The sequence below is a fragment of the Gekko japonicus genome, unplaced genomic scaffold (genome assembly GCF_001447785.1).
Source record: "Gekko japonicus isolate JY-2015 unplaced genomic scaffold, Gekko_japonicus_V1.1 scaffold3425, whole genome shotgun sequence".
In the NCBI taxonomy this organism is placed as follows: Eukaryota; Metazoa; Chordata; class Lepidosauria; order Squamata; family Gekkonidae; genus Gekko; species Gekko japonicus.
Window position 1 is genome coordinate 126,641 of NW_015168148.1, and position 9,604 is coordinate 136,244.

Genomic DNA, 9,604 nt, shown 5'->3' on the forward strand with positions numbered 1-9,604 from the left:
GCATTTAGACTCATAACAACTGTGTGAAATAGGTTAACCTGGGAGATAAAGATCCAGCCAAGGCCACTGTGAGCTTCATAGCTGTGCAGAGATTTGATGGTAGGTTTTCCAGCACTCACTACGCTACAAGAGTTGTAAAAAGCTACCAGAGGCTGCTATTGAGAAACCAGGATTTCAGAAACCTGAAGTCGAGGCCTAATACATTTGAGCTGGGACTAAAAGGAAACAACGTGAGTTCAGTTCTTAGAGAAAAATCCCATTGCAGTCCAACTAAATTTATCCCAGCTACTGTGGACAAAGTGGGTTGAGGTGTATAGCCCATTTCTTCAGCAGCATAAGTCACTGCCAAACCACAAAGTGGAGTATTTGCAGTGGGACTATAAGACTGTTGAATGGCCATTAAAAACACTGGATATTATCACAAACAGAGGAAGATAAATTATGAGACCTGTTAGCTTAAAATGTGATTATGGTTATTACGGTGTAATCAATCAGGGATTTATTACTTCTCCCGCATCCTATTACACACACACAAACACACACAAAAGCAGGCTTAGAAATCAAGAGGTAGGATTAAATAACAAAACTTGACATGTTTTATTAGCCTTTTCCTTTGCAGAGCCTAATGCATTTCATTTGCAGCGTTTCATGTCAGGTGAGTGTAATTCATATCGCCAAGCACTTACTACCTGGAGACGGTCCTTCTGGTTAACCTCCATTGCCAGTGACATGAAAGCCTGCAAAAAGGGCCCTCATATATTCTATAGCACTGAAGCAACAAATGTATTTTGTACACACACACACACACACACACACACACACAAATCCTGTCTTTTTCCAGTCTGGAGTCACTATGAAATATGCATTTGTGCTGAGATACAAGAGCTGGACTTATTTGCAGATGGGTTTGATCAGAGAACGACAGCCTTGCAACCAGCAGAAGCACTGGGGACACAGGGACATTGGGGGGGGGGGAAGGTCATATGAAGCAGCTGATCTGACATCAGCTACATCACTACATCACTTCTGGGTGCAAACCAAAAGTGACAAGGGGTAGTTCTAGGAATCACTGGAAACTTTACGGTTTTGCCCCATGTGACATACCAACATGGAGGATGGTACTAATTTTTCTTTATTTTTCTTCAGCTGCTGCTCAGAGTGGTGGTGGGCAACAGAGATCAGTGGGAGGCCTTCCACCATAGAAAGGCCTGGCAACCCTAACTATATTATTCATTCATTCATTCATTCATTCATTCATTCATTCATTCATTCATTTACTTTATAACCTGCTCTCCCCGGAAACCAGGCTCAGAACAGGTAACATCATTTATAAAAACATTCAATACATAAAACTAGTAGATAATGACAATACATACAATAACATACATAATAAATACTTCCCACTATACAGCTAAAAGATGGCATGAATCTCAGGGGGGAAGTAAGGTATAGTTGTCTGATGAGAAGGAAAGGGGGGAAGGGGAGAGAGGGAGAAAGGGTGGAGGCCAAACCAAAATAGAAACCATCAAGATGGAGCCCATCGCTGCCCTCAACCATATGTCCTGTGGAACAGCTCCGTTTTGCGGGCCCTGCAGAGCTGTAACAAGCCCCGCGGGGTTCTGATCTTTCCTGGAAGAGTGTTCCACCAGGTTGGAGCCAGGGCTGAAAAGGCCCTGACCCTGGTTTGAGGACAGTTGGATGGTCTATGGGCCAGGGATCACCAGCAGATTTTGGTCACTAGAGCATAACGCTCTTTCTTTGGAGGACATACCAGGAAAGAGGCAGTCCAACATGTGACATACTGCTCTTAAAGGTGGTCCCAAAGATAAGCTAATTCCAGACCATTTGGGGCTTTAAAGGTCAGCACCAAACCCTTGAACCTGATCCAGTCTTTAATCTGGGCAAACCATATAAAAGGCCTCATATCTTTCCAGCCCCCTGATTCTGCCTCAGGTTCAGGATTCAGGGGTTCAAAATAAACAACAGAAACCACCACAAAGGAGCAAAACACTTTTCTCCTTAGCATTACAGAAGGGAAGTGCAGAGGAAACTGCACAAACATCTGCACTCCTAGAATTCCCCACTCTTAAAGCTCAGTTCCCAAATGTCAGTGTAAAAATGCACAAGTACAAAGAATTTGCAATCCAGTTTAGAACTCTCAATAAAAACAGAGGGGTTTTTTTAATCCATAGGGTTGAAAATTTCAATCCAATTGGAATTCAATCAGAGGAGTATTTGTTCATCCTACTGAAAGTTTTGAAACTCAACAAAGGTGTAATTTGCATGGGATGAACAGTGACTGTGCTCCAGATCTGTGCTTTCTTCTTTTTGGACAGGCAAATTTCCAAAGTCAATCAAACTAGGTATCAATTAATGCTTTAATTTCCCAGAGAAAGCTGGCTGTTTAGAGCATTGATTGGCTGGTGCTTGGAACAATGAGGAAGCTACTCCCCCTAACCTCCTCATCTGCCTGTGCAGGGTGCTGATTAGCTGGCCCTTGTGGCAATCACAATGCCATCCCTGCAAATATTAAAAAAGAGTTTAAAATATATATTCATTTAAAACATTTCTATGCTGCCACCCAAATGATAAACCTGCTCCTTTAGGGTGAGTGCAACCCCATCCAGAACAGGAGATATCCCAGTTCCTGGGCCAGACCTTCCCCCTCCTAGTAGCACCTTGGGTTTCTCAGAATTAAATTTCCACTTGTTAGCCATCATCCATTCCCTAACTGCCTTTAGGTACCTGTAGATAGAGAACATCAGAACATCAAAACAAAACATGAAAACATTCCAGACATTAAAATAATTTAAAATACAAATATATACAAAATATTTAAAACAATTTTTAAAAAACATAATATTAACACAGCAACACATAAAAATACACCAACAGTGAGGAGTGCTAGGAAGTGTTAGGGAGGGAATGCCAAACAGAATAAAAAGTCTTCACCTGCAGGCAGAAGACAACAGCAGAGGCAGATGAAATTGCCTAGAGAGGGAGTTCCAAAGTTTCAGTGCAGTGAGTGAGAAGGCCCTTTCTTGGGTTGCTACTCATCTAACCTCAAATGCTGGGGGCACCCATCTGAATGACTGGAGTGGTCAGGTAGGTTCATATGGGAGTAGATGGTCTTTTAAGTATGCTGCCTCCAAGCCACCTAGGGCTTTAAAGGCCAATATCAGCACCTTGAATTCATCTCAGAAACAAAGTGGGAACCTGTATAGATGGAACAAGACTGGAATGATATGTTCCCTACAACCAGCTCCATTCAGCATTCTGGTTGCAGCACTCTGTACCAGCTGTAACTTCTAGATGGGCTTCAAGGGCAGCCACTTGTAGATTGTGTTCCAATAATCTAAGGTGTTACCAGGGCATCCACCACAGTGGCAAGAATTTTTTTTGCCCTGGAATGGCTGTAGCTGACTCAGCAGCTGAAGCTAGTTAAAGGTGCCCCTTTCCACAGCCACCACTTTTTTTATCCAGAAGTAGGCCTGGACCCAGCAGCAACACCCAGATGATAAACTTGCTCCTTTAGTGTGAGTGCAACCCCATCCAGAATAGGAGATATCCCAGTTCCTGAGTCAGACCTCACCCCTACCAGAAGCTTGTTTCAGCTTGTTAGCCATCATCCATTCCCTAACTGCCTTTAGGTACCCCTACATATTTTCCACCACCTTCTTTGGGATCTGCTGGACGTCCACGATAAGAGCTGAGTATCATTCATATATTGGTGACAACTCATCCAGAATCTCCAGATGACCTACCCCATTGGCTTTACACTGATGTTAAACAGCATGGGGGACAAGATGGAACCTTGTGGGACCCCATAGACCAAAGGCCAAGAGGTGGAGAAGCAGCCCCTCAACAACACCTTCTGAAATTTACCTTTACTGTAGGACTTGAACCACCTCAAAACATGGAGCTGAATAATTGTCTCCATTAGCAGACTTGCCTGTAGGGACAGTGTTCTCTGTGTGGCAAGCCCGGAGTCCACTACTCCTGCAGGGAAATTGGGAACCTAAGTGCAGAATGCACAAGACTGCTGAGCTCATTGTGAGAAGTAACTTGGCAGAGAGTCGGGAGGAGATAAGACAGTGAGGCTGTCTTCACAAGCCATTCCTGATATAGTAGCTCATAGTGGGGTGACTAGTAACTTTCGATGTATAGGGGAGGAGGGGAGGAGGGGAGGGATCTAATAAAGCCTGCTTCTCCAGGTAGGGAGAGACAGAAATCTGCAGAGCTGTTTGTGTGTGTCGTTCTTTGAACTCGTCAACCTTCACTTGCCAGTATTGAGTATTCTATGAAATATATGGTATTATTTTGATGATCTTGGAGCCAAACTTTTTTTGTGTAAATACCATAGTTGCTGAGGTACTGTACTGACACTAGTAACTGTCAGCTTTTCTAGAATGATAGTTCATTCCTCATCCAGCTGATCACTTCAATTAATAATGCCTTTTAAACATAAGGAACTGCATTATAAAACTAATACTGTCTCATATAATCATCCTGTCTTGCTTTAAAAATGGCAGGTTCCTCTATTACAACTTATGGTGATACATTGACACAAAAACGTGTTCTGGCAGAAATCCAGTGAGTTGACATTTGCCATGTACATTCAGTGCCGAGGGAAATACATGTCAGACACTTCTCAAGATGTGGTAATTGCTCTTTCCAAACCTCTCTTTCTGTTACATTATGTTATTGTGGGGTCCTTATTACTCCATATATATTCCTCTGAAACATGATAGATACTACTGCTTCTGGTCTAAAAATGAAATATAGATAGATTTTCTTCAGTGGAAGAAGACATCTTTAAACTATCACGAATCTCTTCAAGCTGAAAAATTACTGTCCAGGTAGCTATTTGATCTTGTTGTGACCACACATTAGAAGTTACTACCCACACATGCAGATGGTCATACACAAAATTACCAAAACTGTGAACCATGGAACTAAATTAAATTGGTCTGGAAGGCATTCGTAAAGAGAATAGTAACACAAAATGGTAACAGTGTAAAATCCACATTAGATTTGATGGGTTAGATCCAGCCAGAGTTTTTACTCAGTATTGCCCAGTACCCCAACTTACAACAGTCCCCATCCTAAGAGCATAAGAAGAGCCCTTCTGGATCAGACCAATGGCCCATCTAGTCCAGCATCCTATCTCACCCAATGGCCAACCAATTCCTCTAGAGGGCCAAAAACAGTGCAGAGAGGCTGAGGCCCTCCGTTGATGTTGCCTACTGGCTCTGGGATTCAGAAGTTTACTTCCTCTGAATATGGAGGTTCCCCTTAGTCACCATGGATAGTAGCCGCCCTGAGCCGGCTTTGGCTGGGAGGGCCAGGTAAAAATCCAATAAATAAATAAATTTATAGACTTATCCTCCATGAATTAAAGCTGTTTATTCCTGTGGCCATCACTACATCCTCTGGCAGCAAATTCCACATTTTAATCACTCTCTGTGTAAAGTGGTATTTCCTTTTGTCTGTCCTGAATCTACTGTCCATCAGCTTCACTGGATGCCCTCGAGTTCTAGTATTTTGGGAGAGGGAGAAAAAGTTCCCTTTGTCAACTCTCTCCCCCTCATGCATAATTTTATAAACCTCCAACATGTCCCCCCCCCCAGCTGTCTTTTTTCTAAACTGAAAATTCCTAGACTCTTCAGCCTTTCCTCATAGGGAAGGTGTTCCAACCCCCTAATCACCTTGGTTGCTCTTCTCTGTACTTTCTCCAGTTCTGCAATGTCCTTTTTGAGATATGGTGACTAGAACTGTACACAGTATTTTAAAGGAAGCTGCATCATAGAGCTATGCAGGGGCATTACAATACTGGCTGTTTTGTTCTCAATCCCTTTCCTAATAATCCCTAACATAAAGGTTGCCCTTTTCACCACCGCAGCACACTGGGTTGACACTTTCATTGAGCTATCCACTACAGCTCCAAGATATTTTCCCCTCTCAGGCCTATTATGCAGGGGTGATTTTCCTCACTTTCACCGTGCCTGTCCGTCAGGTTTTCTTTGTCATTCTGCATTGATTTTCTTCCTTTCAGTGATCAGTTTGCTTTCTGGTTACTGTTTCCCTGGGTTTTCTGAGAGTGCTTTTGTGCCAGTTTTCCCCTTGTTTCACTTCCAAGCCAAAGGTAATTCAAAAACATACAGATTCTCTCAGATTCCCCCACACACACCTTTTTCATGCCCCTCGAAGGTCACTCCCTACCTACATCAAGATGGTTCTGCCCTCTCTGAATTCTTCCCCCTTCATCAGTATACAAGCTTCATTTTCCCCCTCGATTTAATCCAGGAGGATGCATTGTCTTGAGCTTCATTATCGGTTGCAATGTAGCACTCTTACTTTCTAATCTCCCTTTGGAATTCCTTTGTAAGAGAACTGCTACTCTTCAGTCAGCAACTGAATGTCCTGGAAGGTTAAAATGGCCCTCCATTGGTTTTTGAAGGTTGAGGTTTTCAATGTCAGACTTATGGACTTCCTGTGACCTCCTGATGGCACCTGGTATTTTTGGCCACTGTGTGAGAGTATGTTGGACTGGATGGGCCATTGGCCTGATCCAACATTGGCTCCTTTTATGTTCTTATGTCCATTAATTCTTTGTCATAGGGAAATTATTCGGGTATTATTTATTTATTTATTTTTGAAATTGGTATCAGTGCCACCCACAGTTCATGTCTTTGTGTTGACATATATACTGTGTGTTTCACTATTATATTCAACTTTCTAGCTCAGCAGAGGATTCAGTGCAAACAAGGCAATTCCCACCCCTCCTCTGCCAGCTTGGCATTTTAGATAGCTATCTCTTGGGCAAGGTATTAGGCAGGGAGAATAGATTTATAGCCAGGTGGCTACCACAGCCTGTTCAAGTATATAATTTGGTTTTTTTCCAATGAAATGGTATATAAATGGGTGTTGCACTCCCCCTATGCTCCCCCCCACCAGTGTTCCACATGAGACAGGAAACCTAAACCTCGATTTAATCCAGGAGGATGCATTGTCTTGAGCTTCATTATCAGTTGCAATGCAGCACTCTTACTTTCTAATCTCCCTTTGAAATTCCTTTGTAAGAGAACTGCTACTCTTCAGTCAGCAACTGAATGTCCTGGAAGGTTAAAATGTCCCCCCATTGGTTTTTGAAGGTTGAGGTTTTCAATGTCAGACTTATGGACCTCCTGTGACCTCCTGATGGCACCTGGTATTTTTGGCCACTGTGTGAGAGTGTGTTGGACTGGATGGGCCATTGGCCTGATCCAACATTGGCTCCTTTTATGTTCTTATGTCCATTAATTCTTTGTCATAGGGACTGGTCTATTCGTCCAATGTATAGGGTGGAAGGGCATTGCTGACACATGATGGCATAAATCACATTAGAGGATGAGCAGGAATATGAACCTGAAATGGTATGGCTGATGTTGCTGGGTCCAGTGACAGTGTTGCTATAATCTATATAAGAGCAACGTTGATATCTTGGTTTGTTGTAGGCCTTGGTACCAGACACCATGTTACTGTTAAGTAGGTTACCATTGTGGGTGAGTTGTTTTAGGTTAGGTCTGTAAGCAAGAAAAGGTCGGGCCCCCAGTGCCCGTGTGAGGGAAGTGTCACTATCCAGCATGGGTTGTAGGTAGGTATGTGTACAAAAAAAATCAGTATTTTTGGGGTTCAGGTATACCAAAACTGAAAAATATTGGTATATACCATTACAGTTTCAGAATTTATTATGGTTGCTAGACCAGCTAGATACATATAAAGGTAAAGGTTCCCTTGCTCGAAAGCCAGTCGAATCCGACTCTAGGGTTGCGGTGCTAATCTCTGTTTCAAAGCCGAAGAGCCAGCGCTGTCCGAAGACGTTTCCGTGGTCATGTGGCCGGCATGACTAGACACCAAGGTGCACGGAACGCTGTTACCTTCCCGGGACTGGTCTGTTCATCCAATGTATAGGGTGGAAGGGCATTGCTGACACATGATGGCATAGATCACATTAGGGGATGAGCAGGAATATGAACCTGAAATGGTATGGCTGATGTTGCTGGGTCCAGTGACAGTGTTGCTATAATCTATATAAGAGCAACGTTGGTATCTTGGTTTGTTGCAGGCCTTGGTACCAGACGCCATGTTACTGTTAAGTAGGTTACCATTGTGGGTGAGTTGTTTTAGGTTAGGTCTGTAAGCAAGAAAAGGTCGGGCCCCCAGTGCCCGTGTGAGGGAAGTGTCACTATCCAGCATGGGTTGTAGGTAGGTATGTGTACAAAAAAAATCAGTATTTTTGGGGTTCAGGTATACCAAAACTGAAAAATATTGGTATATACCATTACAGTTTCAGAATTTATTATGGTTGCTAGACCAGCTAGATACATATAAAGGTAAAGGTTCCCTTGCTCGAAAGCCAGTCGAATCCGACTCTAGGGTTGCGGTGCTAATCTCTGTTTCAAAGCCGAAGAGCCAGCGCTGTCCGAAGACGTTTCCGTGGTCATGTGGCCGGCATGACTAGACACCAAGGTGCACGGAACGCTGTTACCTTCCCACCGAAGTGGTACCTATTTATCTACTTGCCATTTCTTGCTTTCGAACTGCTAGGTTGGCAGGAGCTGGAACTAGAGACGGGAGCTCACCCCGTCTTGCGGCACCCGGGTCTTGAACTGCTGAACTACTGACCTTCCACAGCCTGCAGTTCAGCGTCTCAACCAATTGAGCCACCGCAGCTCCTTAGATACATATAGTTATAATAAAAGTTTTTACTAACATACAGAATACAAAACATACAAAAATAAAAGATTTGAATTTAAAACCTAATTAAAATACAGTTTCTGTCATCTCGGTATCAGTGCACAAATTCTAGCTACTTGATAAGTGATCTTGATAAGTGACAAGTGATCTTAGAGTTCTTATCAGATAAAAGGTAGGCAAGCCTGGCTTTGTTTGTGCAACCAGGAATCTTATCCAGCAATGGAGTAATAATCTCTAAATGAGCCTCCTTATAATATGAGCACCCAAAGTTCAAGAATTCAAAGATAGTTGTTGTCGATTTTCTGCACTACAACAACTAATGAACTCCAGCCATGAAAGCCTTCGACAACAAATTCAAAGATAGGTGCTATAAATGAAGTAAACAAATAAATGTATAATTAGCCTCTTGTAAATGACATAAAGTGCCATACGAAGCAATATCTTATCTATCATATTTTTCTAACAAAATAGAAAAGTAGCATTTCATTAAATATAACCCTAACCCTGTCCCACATAGTCCTTTGAATTTATTTTTTTAGAATGCTGACTCAGCCTAGGGAACTGAGGGGAGAGACTAAAATCCTTCTTTTTGTCCATGTTTGATACAAGAGGCTGTTTGATGCAAGAGGATGATAGTAAATCAAAGGCTGCTGCCACACGGGACGGCTGAAACGCGGCTAAGCAGAGCCGCACCGAACTTGAGACACCGCGGCGGGATCCCATGGATCCCCTCAGCCGCGGCGCATTGCTCCCCGGCACGATCAGATGCCGGGGAGGAAAGTCCGATGGGAAGGGGAGGCTGCCGAACTGCTCATGCTCGAGCATGCGCAGTATGCCCGGGGGCCGGGATGCGGCGGCGCAAGGA